The sequence below is a fragment of the Labeo rohita genome, unplaced genomic scaffold, assembly GCF_022985175.1.
Source record: "Labeo rohita strain BAU-BD-2019 unplaced genomic scaffold, IGBB_LRoh.1.0 scaffold_302, whole genome shotgun sequence".
NCBI lineage: Eukaryota > Metazoa > Chordata > Actinopteri > Cypriniformes > Cyprinidae > Labeo > Labeo rohita.
The window spans coordinates 18,102-34,418 of record NW_026129220.1 but is presented as its reverse complement, the minus strand read 5'-3'; the positions used below and the strand labels follow the sequence as shown (position 1 = coordinate 34,418).

The window sequence follows — 16,317 nt, the reverse complement described above, 5'->3', positions numbered from 1 at the left end:
GGCAACAATACTGGGATCTAAATGATATGGGTCAACATTTATATTATATTCAGGAAAAAGTTGGTGTAGGCAGAATGAGGGGTAGAAACCGAAAGGAAGAGGTTCTTCTCACTCGGCTTAGAACAGGACATAATGGACTGAATCAGACACCATACAAGATAGGCAAGCATCCAACAGTTTTATGTGAAAATTGTGAGGTAATGGAATCAGTAACACATGTGCTATTGGAATGCAGGAAATATGAGAAATTTTTTTTGTCATCTACTGTTCCACACTCCAGTCTGGTAGGTGGCGGTAATACACATTTAAAGCTGGTTGTCAACCGCCAATCGAATCAAAAGAAGAAGAAGAAGAAGAAGAAGAAGAAGAAGACGAAGAAGAGGAAGAAGACACATGGCTGCTTGTTAACCAAGTCAGCAAAAGTGTTACAGCAGTATCTCGAGCAAATCCTTAAATTGTAAATACAGGTTTTTTTTTTCACGTTTGTTTTTTACTTTGGTATAATTTTGTGCACACCTGTATATATTCTTCACTGTGGACTGTCTGGATTATTGGCACTGTAAATAAATTAGACGCTGCACGAAAGTAGTGATGGCGAAGTGAAGCGTTGTGAACCAGTGAAGCTTTCAACACAGTTGTATCGGAAAAAATTTCATTACCCAAAGCTTTTCAAAACAGTTCATGTTATGGCCATCTAGTGGTCATAAAAATGAATAACACGTTTCCAAAATGCGGTGTTACCGTTACAGCCACTGGTTTCACATCTGGTTCTACAAATGATTCTTTGTTTTATTGTATTGTATATAAATAACGGTCATTCACTTGTGTCAGTGTACTAGCACTAAAATGAGTAAAATAAATTCATAAATTAAATCTATGATCTGTTTATTTATTTAGTCCTTAGACTGTTACTTCATGGACAAAGTAAATTTTTGAGCTCAATTTTTAAATTACGATTAAAAAAAAAAAATACTAACACATTAAAATATAATATAATGTAAAGGAAACGGCCCTGAGGTTCGCTTTGTTTGAACCAGATACTAAAGCAGTCACATGGTTTTCAGGTGAAAGAAGCTTTGGACATCATACATCACATGCTTTTCTCAAAATGAATCAAGCTCCGATACAGTGCTTCAATGTGAAATGTGTTGTTTTCTTCTATGAGCTTCTGTATTAAATGTAACATCACTACACGAAAGTGCTGTCCAAATGAGCATATGTATTATTAGATTGATCCCAATCCAATATTTGTAGTATCAGAGAGTCACAACCCTGTTCCTGAAGGCACCTCAACTTTACACATTTTGGATGAATCTCTCTTATCAAACACACTTGATTCAGCTCATCAGATCATTAGTAGAGCACTCTATGATGTTAGCTCAGTGTGTCACATAAAAAACACCTCAAAATATACAGAAACATGGTAGAGAAACAAAGGCCTACTGTATACAATAAAGTCAATAAAACAAAGACACTGTAAAATACTCACTCAGCCTTTCTAGATGCTTTGATCACTGGCAGCAGCCTCAGGAGACATTCTTCTGATGGATCATATTTACTCAGTATAAACTCATCCAGCTCTTCTTCTGAGTTCAACAGCACAAACACCAGAGCCGACCACTGAGCAGCAGACAGTTTGACTCCAGAGAGACGTAAGTCATCTGTTCTGCTCAGGTATGTTTGTACTTCCTGCTCTAGTGAACGATCATTCAGTTCATTCAGACAGTGGAACAGGTTGATGGATTTCTCTGGAGAGCGATTCTCCCTGATCTTCTGTTTAATGTATTCAGCTGTTTCCTGGTTGATATCAGAGCTGCTTACTGTCTTTCTCAGGAGGCCTTATAAGAGAGTCTGATTAGACTTTAGTGAGAGACCGAGAAGGAATCGGAGGAAAAGATCCCAGTGTCCGTTCTCACTCTGTAAGGCCTTGTCCACTTCTCCCTTCAGTAAACTGATCACTGGTGATCTGAACACATTCATCAGTTCTGTGTTTTGTTCAGAAAAGGACAGCAGCTTGAATAAAGCAGCAAGAAACTCCTGAATACTCAGATGAACAAAGCTGTACACCTTCCCCAGCTGCAGTCCAAACTCCTGTCTGAAGATCTGGGTACAAACTCCTGAGTACACTGACACTTCTCTGACATCAATGCTGCTCTCTTTCAGGTCCTCCTCATAGAAGATCAGGTTCCCTTTTTCCAGCTGTTCAAAAGCCAGTTTTCCTAGAGACAGAATAGTCTTTCTAGCCTGATCAGGATCAATTTCATATTTTCCATCATACTTCTGTGTCTTCAGTTTGGTCTGAAAGATCAGGAAGTGTGTGAACATTTGTGTGAGAGTCTTGGGAATCTCTGCACTCTCTGCTTTACCCATCATCCTCTCTAGAACAGTGGCTGAAATCCAGCAGAAGACTGGTATGTGACACATGATGAACAGACTTCTTGATGATCGGATGTGTGTGACGATTCTATCAGCCAGACTCTGATCGTTTATTCTCTTCCTGAAATATTCTTCCTTCAGAGGGTCGTTGAATCCTCGCACCTCTGTGACCTGGTCAACACACTCAGGAGGGATCTGATTGGCTGCTGCTGGTCGAGAGGTGATCCAGAGGAGAGCAGAAGGAAGTAGATTCCCCTTGATGAGGTTGGTCAGCAGCACATCCACTGAGGCTGATTCTGTTACATCAGACAAGCTCTGATTGTTTTGGAAATCTAGACGTAGTCGACACTCATCCAGACCATCAAATATGAACATGACTTTGTAATCATCATAATCTGCTGACTTAAATTCTTTGGTTTCTTTGTGATGGTGATTTAGAAGATCCACAAGACTGAGATTTTTCTGTATCAAATTTAGTTCCCTAAAAGGAAGTGGAAATATGAAATGAACATCCTGATTGGCTTTTCCTTCAGTCCAGTCCAGGATGAACTTCTGCACAGAGACTGTTTTTCCAATTCCAGCGACTCCTTTAGTCAGCACAGTCCTGATGGGTTTGTCTTGTCCAGGTGAGGGTTTAAATATGTCAGTGCAGTTGATTGGTGTTTCCTGTGTCTCTGGTCTCCTGGACACTGTCTCAATCTGTCTCACCTCATGTTCATTATTGATCTCTCCACTCCCTCCCTCTGTGATGTAGAGCTCTGTGTAGATCTCATTCAGACGTGTTGAGTCTCCATGATTGGACATTCCTTCACTGATTCTCTGATATTTGTCCTGTAGTCTGGATTTGAGTTTTTGTTGATACACAGACATCAGTTCTGAGCAAAGGAAATAATTGTTGTTATTGGCAGAGCAATATTTTAGAAATTTATTTAAATTTATTTTTAGGTTTGATATGTTGGATGTGTCATAACATTAGTGACTGCAGACAGAAGGTTCATAATAAAAATACAGGCTATAATCTGCTGATCCAGAGCTCTTACTGGTCTGTAGTGTGTTAGCGAGGTCTGTCTGGTTCATCTTCCTCAGGATGATCAGTGTGATTTTCAGAAGCCCCTCTCTGACTCTGTTATGACCCTCATCATCATAATGGTCTCTTTCAGAGCATTCTGGGTAATCTGGACTCAGTAGTCTCTTAAAGCTTTTTAACTCACTCTTCATCACAGACATGATTTTCTGCTCAAGATCCTGAAATCATAGTGAATATTCAAACAACAAACCTCCATTCCATCACAGAGAGGGTGAACCAAAGGATCAACACACAAGAGTTAAGTCATGAACACTAATAAACATTATTGAATTATATCACACTTGCTAATAACTTTGATTGTATACTCAAATATCAGTGTCTACAGATACTGAGGTTAAAAGAGGTAGTTTGACTGGATTGGCTGTTTTCTAGATTGATGTTCATCAGGTTACATATGAATTCATCTTCTCTACTTTAGTGGTCATTGATCTGCTTTATAGTGGTCTACAATGATCTTACATGGGTAGGAAAGTTAATGCGACTATAGGGAGGATTTCACAGATTTCTCCATTTCCTAATACTTTTACCCAGAGGGCTATTGTGTTGCCCTCACACACACACACACATACACACACACACAAAACCAACCTTGAAAATGGAGTCTAAGTTCTTCTTTGGTGGATGTGAATCTGATCCTTTATGTTTTTGACTGTAGTTAAACAAATATTGAATATTTTTATAAATGTATTAATGTATTTAATGCACATCAGTAAATGAATGAATAGTATATATTTCTTATACTTTAAACCAAACAACACCTCCGATCAGCAACCAAACTGAATCCAGTTGGATGACCCATTGACGCGTCACTCTTCATGGACACACAGCTGGGTTCAGGAGATTCATTCTGCTGCAGACTAAAATATAACAGCAATAAAAAAACCCCACCTTTTACTGTTTCAACTTCTCTTAAATGTTCATCTTGAGGAGTCTGTTGTGACTTCAGAGATAAAAAAAACTAAAAAAAAAGTATTAAAAAAAACTGCTCTTGTACTGTATAGATACAGACAGACACCTAAACATCCAGCAGTAATAGGGACACCTGGTGACAATGTCTATAATACACTACACCTACAGTATATATGACACTCATAATATCTCACCTGGATTCAACAGAAGAGTCTTCATCTCTACAGAGATCTGAAAGATCCATCAGTTGGTTTTTCCTCACAGAAACATCGATGTGTTCGGGTAAATCTGATTCAAAGCGCTGAATAAGACTATAAATGAAAATGTTATTGTAGTATGCATTCATGGTTTCTTAACATTAAAAATGTTAGGGATGCGCCGATACCGATACTGAGCTCCTATACTCCTACTCGTACTCGATAAAATGCCCCGATACCAAACGCAGATACCACACAGCATGTGACAAGTGCGTATTCAGAAACACCGACAACAGAACAGACAGCAGAATGGAGTCATCAGAGATTAAGAATGTTTACGAACTATGCATATGTGTGCAAGTAATATATAGTTAAACATTAAGTATTAGCTCCTGTATAGCTGGTGCTTACGTGCTGATAGGCAAAGCATGCAGAGTGGTGGCGAAGATGTGCGGGCTTGTCGAGTTAAGATCCCACCGACATCACTGGAAAGTTTGTAATTCGGTCGGATATGTCAAAAACAAATAAGTAAAGCAATGCACAAGCTAACGGTAGAGAGAGAGAGAGAGAGAGAGAGAGACAGAGAGACAGAGAGAGCACGCGCGCGCGCGAGAAAGAGAGAGAGCTCGCACATTTGTTGCGTGATCTTTGATGTTCGCTCACTTAGCACGCGCGCTTTTGGATTAAAACAAATTCGTAAATATAAAACAAAATTTATAGGGGTATTCATTATAAACATCATTTATTTTCAGCCTTAAGCACACAGGACTGTACGGCTAAAGTGAAACTAGCAGCCTGTGTTAAATTCAATAGGCTGTACTGTACTTGGGCGCATTGCGCATGTTTTGCTTGCTTCATGAGTGTTTCTACATTATTTGAGTCTCTTTAGCCCAAACAGCAGCATGTTTCGGGTGAAAAAAACGTGACCTATATTCCTGTTAGGAGTTAGGAGATTCATAAAGAGTGGTTCCCTGCATTATTACAACAAAATGCGTGATTATAGTGAGCCGCTGCAATGGAGCAGTTTAATGCTATTAAAGATGGAGTACCATAGAGCAAAAAATAAATAAATAAATAAAAATAAAAATTAACAGTGAAAGTAACAAAACACATTTTAATGGGCATAGTTAAGTATACAAATAAAAATAACTAAGGAATATACTGTATAGTCAAACCAAAAATTCTTCTGACACTAAATATACACCACCTCATTTTTTAATTAATTAATTAATTTATTTTATTTATTTATTTATTTATTTATTTATTTTGTGTAATACATAGTTTATGATAATGTGATAATGTGAAAAATGTTGTCTGATAATGTGAGGAAAGGTATCTGAATAAGTTTTGGTTTGACTGTATCTATTTGATAAATGAAGTTAACCAACTAACATTATACATATTCTGTTAGTTTTTCGTACCCAATATTTACAAATTTACTGGTAACTTTAAAAATATCGGTATCAGTACTCGGAATCGGCAAGTACCAAAAATAAAAGTATCGGTATTGGACGAGTACTGGAAAAAGTGGTATCGGTGCATTCCTAAAAAATGTGAAACATTTCAAGTTCTCTCACCTCTTGACTGTCTTTATCTTTGTTTCATGTTCTTGAGAGAGATTCATTCTGGAAGTCATGGTTTCATCTAAAAACAGATACAGATGTTGATCCACAGAGTGAGTTATGAATCATCTGAGCATTTAATTTTCTCAAATCCACCTCTGTCTCATCAGTCAGTCCACAGCAATGACCTGCACACAATAAAAGCATTTTCATCTTGATATTATTTACACCACCTCATTTAAACTACTTTCAAAATAGTTGGTACTACTTCTTGTTATACTTCACTTTAAACCAGCCAGGATTGATTTTGGCTATCAAATATGATGTGAAATCCTCATATACTCACTGTGCTTTTCTCTCATAATGTTGTTTACTTCCTCATATGACAAAACCCGCTGTAATAGTTTAACTTTCATGTGTCACCTGACAAGGAAGAGTTTGTGTCCGAAACAATAAACTGTTTAAAACCTTCTCTTAATATTTAATTTAAATTTTATTAATTAAAAATATACCCCAATAATGTATTTTCTTCACAGGTGTACTCTGTTGTTTAACTGAATATTTAAAGGCAGCTCTCTGTAACAAATCAAACTTACGGCTCTCTGTTAAATTCTTCATCACTTGCTCTCCTCCAGGATATGAGTGGAATATTATAACAGTGTTAAGAATGCAGTTATTTTCTTTAGTGATGTGAGAAGCAAACAAAGCAGTAATAATCTGACTATGAGTTATTTCAAAACTTAATATTTCCAAAAAGTTTTATAAATCAAATCTATCAATAAACAGGATTCAAGTCTAATAAAAAGGCTGCTGATTACTCTTTACAGATTCCCATTTGCTGCTAACACATTTACAGTATAACAGACTTTACAGTGAACAACACAATACAAATAAATTACCAGAAACAAGTTTATTAAAATACAGTACATTTTTTAACACAGTCTCAATAGTCCCTCAGTGCAGCACCTACTTATAACTACAGCAGTCCTTGGTGAAGTACAGTATATGAGCACGTCCTCATGTTGTCTGTAATGTAGTGAGAAAATCAGTCATCTGACAGGATTTTGAGCAGCAGTTCTGGTACATGTGGCTACTAAAATCAGCAAATTCATATGTGATCACATATATCTCATTGGTTATATGTAGACCAGAAATCCCTTCTTTCTTTTAAGGAGTTTTATGTAACTGGTAATGAGTAACTGATAAGCTGATTTATGGACTAAACTATATCATCTTATCTTCTTCTGTTGCTATCAGATATTTTTAGAAAAAGGATTTTCATGACATGTAACTTTTGCAAAATTCACATTTTCCTGAGTCATGTTTCTCTATTCTGTGCAGTGTGATAAGAGCTGTATGTCAGAAATGTTCTTATTTATTTCTTCCTGTTGCTCTACAACTTTTGTAAAATGCTGAACACACACAAAATAAAAAAGACCATTTCACTATTTCCTCCAGGTGATACAGTGAACTGAGATTCAGCCATGTTACATGCCATTAAAAATTGCTTCCTGGATGGTCAAATTTGTATCCTGTATGTGCAAAACGCTCGTCCTGATTTTGCCAAGTGGTTGTTGTCCTGAGACCAATATCTTTTATGATGTTCCTGGGACAACGACCGCGCTAGCCAATCTACGTTTACGATGTCATCACAGCGTGCCTTCCTGCTGCTGAAGTTAAAAAACAACAACGACGACGACAACAACGGCAAAACCCCTCTGTCAAGCACACAAATTACAAGGTACGACCAGAGTCTTCACACTTCCTTATTAATGTAAGGTGCATATTTGTTTTTAGATTATCATTTTGCCTTCTAATAACATTGGAGAATTAAGAGTTGATACCAGTATATACAGCTCAAAATGAAACAGTATAGGGTTAGGAATAGGGTTGCAAAATTCTGGGAATTTTCAAGACTGGAAACTTTCCATGGGAATTAACGGGAATATATGGGAATTAACGGGAATTAATGGGAATATATGGGAATTAATGGAAATTATTGGGAATAAACTGGGAATTTGCAAAATTGCAGGAACTGGGAATGTAAATGTAGATGAGAAGAAAAACTTGCAGCATAATCTTGGTTAAAACAACCATGTTTAATGCAATTTTAGTTTAATTTCTGACCTACACACTGCTCAGTCACATGCACACTGCTTACTGCAGGGCTGTTAAGGCCACACACCCTACATCCACTGTACATTCCTCTATAACATGCACAGATCAAACTATCAAAATATCCATTATGGTTAGTGTTCATGTAAATTACATAAATATTACAAAAATATATATGTTTATAACTTCCTTGTGCTGTGTGTAAGCTACTGCGCAACTAAATTATGCCATTGTTAAAACAAATACACTGGCTGAGCAAACATTTAGGTGAGATAATAATAATTTAAAAAACAGTCTAAACATTACCCTCCCCCACACAGTCCCCCTAGTAGTCACCTAAGGGGGGAATTCCCCCCCATTTTCTCTGAAGGCACAGTTGCTGCATTTGAGCCCAAGGGCTACATCTAAATTTTGATATTACTTGTGTAAAGTAAGTAAGTTTAGGTAAGTTTATGTTTATACAGTATATCTCATGTCTGAGTGTTTATACAGTAGCTGGCCAGTAAATCAGATATGAACAATCTAAGCTAGTTAGCATTATTTCATTTACTATTTAGGAAGTATCATGTGCTAGCTAGCTTAAGCTGCAGTGCTATTCCTTATACCTTCTGCTAGCCAGTTTCATACAGAAGTACAGAACTGGTCAAAAGTTTGGACACGTTCCTATTTTTGATGTTTTCTGAACATCTCTTATGATTTCTTATGTACATCAAGCCTTCATTTATTTTTCAGCAAAATTACAGAATAAAACAGTAATATTGTGAAGTATTACAATTTAAAATAATGGTTTTCTGTTTTAATATACTTTAAATTATAATGTATTGCTATGAAAAAAGCTGAATTTACTACAGTCTTCACTGTCACATTGACGTAATCCTTTAGAAATCATTCTGAAATGCTGATTTATCAGTTTTGGAAACAGCTGTGCTGCTTAATTTTTTTTAAATTCCCTTTTCTTACAGGATTCTTTAATGAAAAAGAACAGGATTTATTTAAAACATAAATCCTTTTTTAACAGTACAGTACTGTTCAAAAGTTTGGGGTCAGTATGTTTTTTTTTTTTTCAATACTTTTATTAAACAAGGATGTGTTCAGTTAATAAAAAGTAATAGTAAAGACTTATATTGTTAGAAAAGATTTCAGTTTTGAATAAATTATGTTCTTTTTAAGTTAAATCCAGGAAAAAAAGCATCACAGATTCCAAAAAATTCAAAAAATGTCATTTTTAAAATTTGTATTAGTTTGCATGCATGTCAGCTTATAATCAAACAAAATGTTGAAATTTATATTTGTTTATGATACAGCTTCTCTAAATTTCCCCAAATTTCCAATTAATTCCCATAAATTCCCATAAATTCCCGTAAATTTCTGTTAAATTTCCAAATTGGAATATTTCCAAAATTCCCCGGACAAAGTTTCCATTGAAAGTTTCCGGAAATTTACCGGAAATTTACCGGAAAATTTCCGCCCCTTTGCAACCCTAGATAGGAACGTAGATCTTTATATTATTCTTATAGTTTGCCTAGTTACCAAAAAAAAAAAAAAAAAAAAAAAACTCAACTGGGCAACAGACTGCGACTAAACAGGCGCATGTTTTTTTGTGCCACGGCGAAGTTTCCCAAGATCGAATTTATTGGTGTCATTTCTGTTGAGTGTGAAAAAAACAGCACTAGTTTGAAACGCGACACAGAGACCGTTTATCAGTTCAGATCGTGACCGAAGACCGAATGAGAAGCGTTTAAATTAGCTGATTTATTCTGTTACATGATGTTGTCTTCAGACCATTGTGTGAGTATGTTGACCTCAAGTCGTCTCTGATTTATTCTTAGATGATGTTGTCTTCAGACCATTGTGTGAGTATGTTGACCTCAAGTCGTCTCTGATTTATTCTTAGATGATGTTGTCTTCAGACCATTGTGTGAGTATGTTGACCTCAAGTCGTCTCTGATTTATTCTTAGATGATGTTGTCTTCAGACCATCATACGAGTATGTTTACCTCAAGTCGTCTCTGATATATTCTTAGATGATGTTGTCTTCAGACCATTGTGTGAGTATGTTGACCTCAAGTCGTCTCTGATTTATTCTTAGATGATGTTGTCTTCAGACCATCATACGAGTATGTTGACCTCAAGTCGTCTCTGATTTATTCTTAGATGATGTTGTCTTCAGACCATCATACGAGTATGTTTACCTCAAGTCGTCTCTGATTTATTCTTAGATGATGTTGTCTTCAGACCATCATATGAGTATGTTGACCTCAAGTCGTCTCTGATTTATTCTTAGATGATGTTGTCTTCAGACCATCATACGAGTATGTTTACCTCAAGTCGTCTCTGATTTATTCTTAGATGATGTTGTCTTCAGACCATCATACGAGTATGTTTACCTCAAGTCGTCTCTGATTTATTCTTAGATGATGTTGTCTTCAGACCATCATACGAGTATGTTGACCTCAAGTCGTCTCTGATTTATTCTTAGATGATGTTGTCTTCAGACCATCATACGAGTATGTTGACCTCAAGTCGTCTCTGAATTATTCTGTTACATGATGTTGTCTTCAGACCATCATACGAGTATGTTGACCTCAAGTCGTCTCTGATTTATTCTTAGATGATGTTGTCTTCAGACCATCATACGAGTATGTTTACCTCAAGTCGTCTCTGATTTATTCTTAGATGATGTTGTCTTCAGACCATCATACGAGTATGTTGACCTCAAGTCGTCTCTGAATTATTCTGTTACATGATGTTGTCTTCAGACCATCATACGAGTATGTTGACCTCAAGTCGTCTCTGATTTATTCTTAGATGATGTTGTCTTCAGACCATCATACGAGTATGTTGACCTCAAGTCGTCTCTGAATTATTCTGTTACATGATGTTGTCTTCAGACTATCTTACGAATATGTTGACCTCAAGTCGTCTTTCATTTATTCTGTTAGATGATGTTGTCTTCAGACCATCGTGTGAGTATGTTGACCTCAAGTCGTCTCTGATTTATTCTGTTACATGATGTTGTCTTCAGACCATCATACGAATATGTTGACCTCAAGTCGTCTTTCATTTATTCTGATGTTGTCTTCAGACCATCATACGAGTATGTTTACCTCAAGTCGTCTCTGATTTATTCTTAGATGATGTTGTCTTCAGACCATCATACGAGTATGCTGACCTCAAGTCGTCTCTGATTTATTCTGTTACATGATGTTGTCTTCAGAATATCTTACGAATATGTTGACCTCAAGTCGTCTTTCATTTATTCTTAGATGATGTTGTCTTCAGACCATTATACGAGTATGTTGACCTCAAGTCATCTCTGATTTATTCTGTTACATGATGTTGTCTTCAGACTATCATACGAATTTGTTGACCTCAAGTCATCTTTGATTTATTCTTTTACATGTTTTCAGACCATATCAGATCATACTAGATCATATGAATAATCTGCTTATTAAATGTTAAAATCATCAAAGTAGTTTTGCAACGAACAAAAATACTGCACCCAAAATGTTTGTAATTCAGTTTTTTTCAGCTGTTTTTGTATGATGTTATTGAAGTTTTTTTTTTTTTTTAGTTTTTTTTTATAAATTTCATTCAATAAAAAGAAGAACCGTCTAAAAAAAGAAGCAGCATATAATGGAAGGTAAGATTTTAATTTATTTAATTTAATTTAATTTAACAATGTTTATTTTTTAACATGATTTACATCTGATACAGTGCACTTCATGTTGTTATAAACATGTTTTGTAGTGTTATTAAATGGGCATTTTTATTTTCTATTGTTTAACAGTGAACCCATTGTGCTTGCAAAATGTGTCATCTATGAATTATTCTTCATGTTTGTAGATGTTAAGGCATTCATGTGTTTTCAAAAGGCCAACATTTACAGTAGGAAGTGTGGGGCCATATAACATCCAAGTGCAAAGTTTGAACATGTTAATGGAGGACAGCAAGGTTTCTGACAAGGTAAATCAATATCCTTATAGTAAATGGCTGTGTAAATTTTCAACACTTATTTCCTGTCCACTTTTCCTACCACTAAGGCCACTAATGGCCTTTGTCTAGTGTTTAACCTTCAAATTCATAAGTTTTGCATGTGATTGACAAAGATATTTTGTCTATTTTCTTTGGTTGCCAGAAGCCAAGAGACACTAAAATACATTTAAATAAACTGGGAAATTAACTTGAAGCAACCACAGAATACATAAAAATAAATAACATGCTTTGTGTATTTGATCTAGCAGTAACGTATAGCTTTAACATCTGCCCATTTTTACTCCAGTCCAGTCTGTTTAAGGGTTAAGTCACTTCCTCTCTTGTGAACCAAGCATGATCATAGTTATGTATTTATTTATTTGTTTCACATTTTTATTTACAGAACCAAAAAGATCAAGTCTAGCAAATGAATAGTGATAAATGATTCACTATTGTTACTCACAATATTGAGCTGTCATTCTTTTACCTCACATTTTATATTGAAATTTTCAGGTAATGGATTCCATATGTAATGTGCTTAGCAAGGTAAGCATAATTTTATTGACAATAATTTGAATAGGATACATTAAAAATAACAAATAATATATGTAAATATTAATGATATGCAAATAAATGTAATTGTTATACTGAAGAATTAGCTTGATTTGAAACATATGTTTTTTTCTTTACTTCTGATCCATCTGACCTCCATCTGACGTATTTCTTTAAAATGAGCACTTCTTTCTGGCAACTTTGTATAGGTTTCTATGTAAGTACCGGTACTTCTGATTGAGCTGAGGCTTGAATTTAGCGAGTTTGAAGTAAAAGTATTTGATGGACGTGTACTATCATTCACTCAGTATCATTATCTCATTTTTGACCAAGATGGCTTTTAGCTGGTTTTACATCTGAACTCTTCATGTATTGTTCTTCAACCTACATTTAGAATTGCCCCGGTGTTGTACATATCAACTGTCGGACACTCACACAAATATTGGATGGGTCTAAAAGGGCAAAGAGCCACTATTTTCTCAAGGTATGACACAATGGTTTTGTCACTGACCTGCATCTTTCTTTGCTTGATATTTTGTAAATGAATAGCTGCTAGGTTTTACTGAGCTTAATTAAAAAGCATTCTGACTCTGTAGATGATTGTCATATGCAGTAGCTTGTATTTTATTTATTTGAATATCTTTTCTGAATTACAGAATAATATCTTGGAAGAGGCAACAGAGGTGTTTTGTGCTTATCTAGAAGGCGGCAATCACTGGAGCTTTTTTGTGAGTCACCATTTTAAGGACAACAATTTCAAGAACAAAACATTTTCACATCTTTGTTCCAGTTTATTCCTGCCTCTATAGAAATATCTACCAATATTTTCTATATAGGTAAAAGATCATGAAACAAGGACACTTTGATTTTTGTATCAAGCCATCAATACATTTGAAACCACATGTCAAAAAAGCTGGTGCAGTTCTTTAACAATTGTTTTCTGACAGAACACAATTATTATAGATTTATAGACCGTTCTATTAAGCATTGGTTACATTCCTTACTTGAGATATTATATTTGGAACTGTCTTCAACACGGACCAATCATGCTAAACCCGTCATTTTGTCTGTGTGGAAGAACTGTATCTGTTCAGTTTAGGGAGATTTTGGACATTTAAACCATCTCTATTAATTTTGTAGTTATTTTATTCATTTATCTGTATTTCATTTATTTTCAAATTCCTGAAGTGCAATGGGAGGGGAGAGGGTTGGGGGGGAGCTTGTGGGGGTAGTAATTGTCTGATACTTTTTTCTTGTTTGATGTAACTTATATGCTACTTTGAGAACAAATAAAAACACTGAATTACAAAAAAAATTATAGATTTATAGTTTATAGATATATGTTTATTATATGTACTTTTCTATCTTTTTCTTTTATCAAAGAATCTTGAAAAAAGTATTACAGATTCCAATATATATATATATATATATATATATATATATATATATTCAGCAGCACAACTGTTTCCACCATTGATAATGAATCAGTATATTAGAATGATCATGTGACAGTGAAGACTGTAGTAAAATTCAGCTGTAGCCCTGTTTTGTGATCAAACAATCTGGTGTAAACTTGCTGCTGGGCCATGGAAATTGGAGCATGTCAGGGCTGCATGCTTTGCCAGAAGTATGTAAAAAGGCAGTACCTGCTATTAACATTGCTGTCTCATTAATTAAGTTATTTTTTTTTCTCCAAATGACTGATTTCTAACCAGCTGCCTCACAACTATTTACAGTATACACTTCCACAGTTGTACAGTCATGTTCACATAAGTAACACAAGCACTCCTCACTGAAGATTAAGATGCAGCTTTGTTACAAGGATGCAAAAACTGAAATAGAGTTTTGACTGACATGAGTTTGAGTAGATAATGACAGAATTTTCATTTTAAAATGAACTGTTGGAGGTTAGTGGTGACTAATGTTGTTGATTACAGTGCATTTGCAACTGCAAGGGGAATTAAAGGAGAGCGGGACCTTAAAACCACAAAACACAGTTTGAAACAGACTCTGTGTCATGTGGAGTCCACACACTTGCTGTAAGTGTTTTTTTGTTTGTTTTTCTTCATTACCAAGCACAGATCACTGCAAGTTTTTAGCACTGCAGCAAAATTATTTCAGTATGAGAGTGTATGAAGTTACAGTATATCCTTGCAGGATATTGTGATAGCAAATGCCAAACAATACTGGATGTGTCATGTGTGTCATGATATTTCTTACAATGCTCTATGCTTTTAATGAGAGCTCCTATAATATCTTATTATGTTATTTAAAAATAGAAAAAAGTCAACTTGAAAGACAATATCATGACACTTGAGTGCTCTCCAGTTATTCCCACCCCTAGTGTGCAGGCACATGCTTTTAACCAATTATAAACTACCTTCTAACTATACATTTGTCACACCTCTGTGGACTGTTTCGTTGGTTTTTCCCTCATGTGTCCTTATTTGGTCTTTCCTGTTCCGTTTCGTATTATGATGTCATTGGTTGATCACTTACACCTGTCTTTGTCTAATTACCTGTGGTATATAAGTTTGATTCAGTTCCTTGTTTATTGTCTGTTCTTAACATTAAGTTGGCGTGTGTTTTCCCTGCTGTTTCTGTTTGTTTCTGTTCCCTTTTGGATTATTTAATTAAAAGCACTTTTGCATGATTTCCTCGTCCCTGCCCCTCCTTCCCGCACACAACGCCTGACAACATTAGCTTCCCTTATAGACATTAAACATTTACATTAATGTACCAATACTTGTCAGATTGTGTATATTGTGACTAGTCTCCTTTTTTCTCTGTCTTGCTCTCATGTAAAAAAAAAAAAAAAAAAAAAAAAATTATCTACCCTCCAGTTTGCCACTGAATTCATTAAGGCTGGTGGCTGCATTGACTACTTCCAGTGCCTTCAATACACCCAGAGAGTATGGCCCTGCCTCACTTTAGTTTCGTTCTTTAGGTATGTTCCCTATTAATGGAAATGTTATCAATGGGTATAAATATATTTTAAAATGGTAAGTTCAGAATTTTAGACCCTTGTCATATTTATTACTCATCAGAAATGTTGTTGGAACCAGAAATGGGGCAAGTAAGTTAATAGTGCTCTTTAATATTTACAGACTGAACAAAAACATGGAATTTGTGCCAAACCTTTGTCAGGGAGAAAAAAAAAGTAAGTGCTGTTTTCACATATGAAGTGATGATCTGCATGTGTCTTATTCATACATAATCGTCAATTCTACATTTGAACATGCACACAAAATGCATATACAATCCATACACAAGTACTTGTAACAAACTAACACAAACATATTAGCATCTGAAACTTTCATATTCTTTTAAAAACTGTACTTTTAGTTTTTAGCTAAGTATTTTTGGGCCAGTAATCTACTTTTAACTTCACTACATTTGCCATTTATACCTTCATTGCAACTAGTATTTGTATATTAATCTTTGCATAACGTAAGCCAGACACTGTATGAATATTTAAAGTCAGAAAATCACTGGATTGATTCTGATATATGAACACAATCCTTTTACCACATGAACTATGGCT

The 16,317-nt window shown here is 35.3% G+C and overlaps 2 long non-coding RNA genes and 1 pseudogene across 3 annotated transcripts; 2 read left to right on the top strand and 1 right to left on the bottom strand.

Annotated features, from left to right (window-relative positions):
* The window catches only part of LOC127160243 (NACHT, LRR and PYD domains-containing protein 3-like), a 50,614-nt pseudogene extending 44,297 nt beyond the window's left edge, over positions 1 to 6,317 (bottom strand).
* Positions 6,318 to 7,795: 1,478 nt separating this feature from the next.
* LOC127160244 (uncharacterized) lies at positions 7,796 to 13,917 on the top strand. 2 transcript variants are annotated; one of them, XR_007826676.1, is made up of 8 exons: positions 7,796 to 7,872; positions 10,141 to 10,164; positions 10,206 to 10,294; positions 11,821 to 11,889; positions 12,093 to 12,212; positions 12,735 to 12,767; positions 13,168 to 13,257; positions 13,430 to 13,917. It is a non-coding gene; the product is annotated as an uncharacterized LOC127160244 (long non-coding RNA). The 2 variants fall into 2 exon arrangements; XR_007826677.1 differs by lacking the exon at positions 10,141 to 10,164 and adding an exon at positions 10,076 to 10,099.
* An 827-nt stretch (positions 13,918 to 14,744) lies between these two features.
* On the top strand, positions 14,745 to 15,933 carry LOC127160245 (uncharacterized). The gene is made up of 3 exons (XR_007826678.1): positions 14,745 to 14,812; positions 15,617 to 15,720; positions 15,881 to 15,933. It is a non-coding gene; the product is annotated as an uncharacterized LOC127160245 (long non-coding RNA).
* The last annotated feature ends 384 nt before the right edge of the window (positions 15,934 to 16,317 follow it).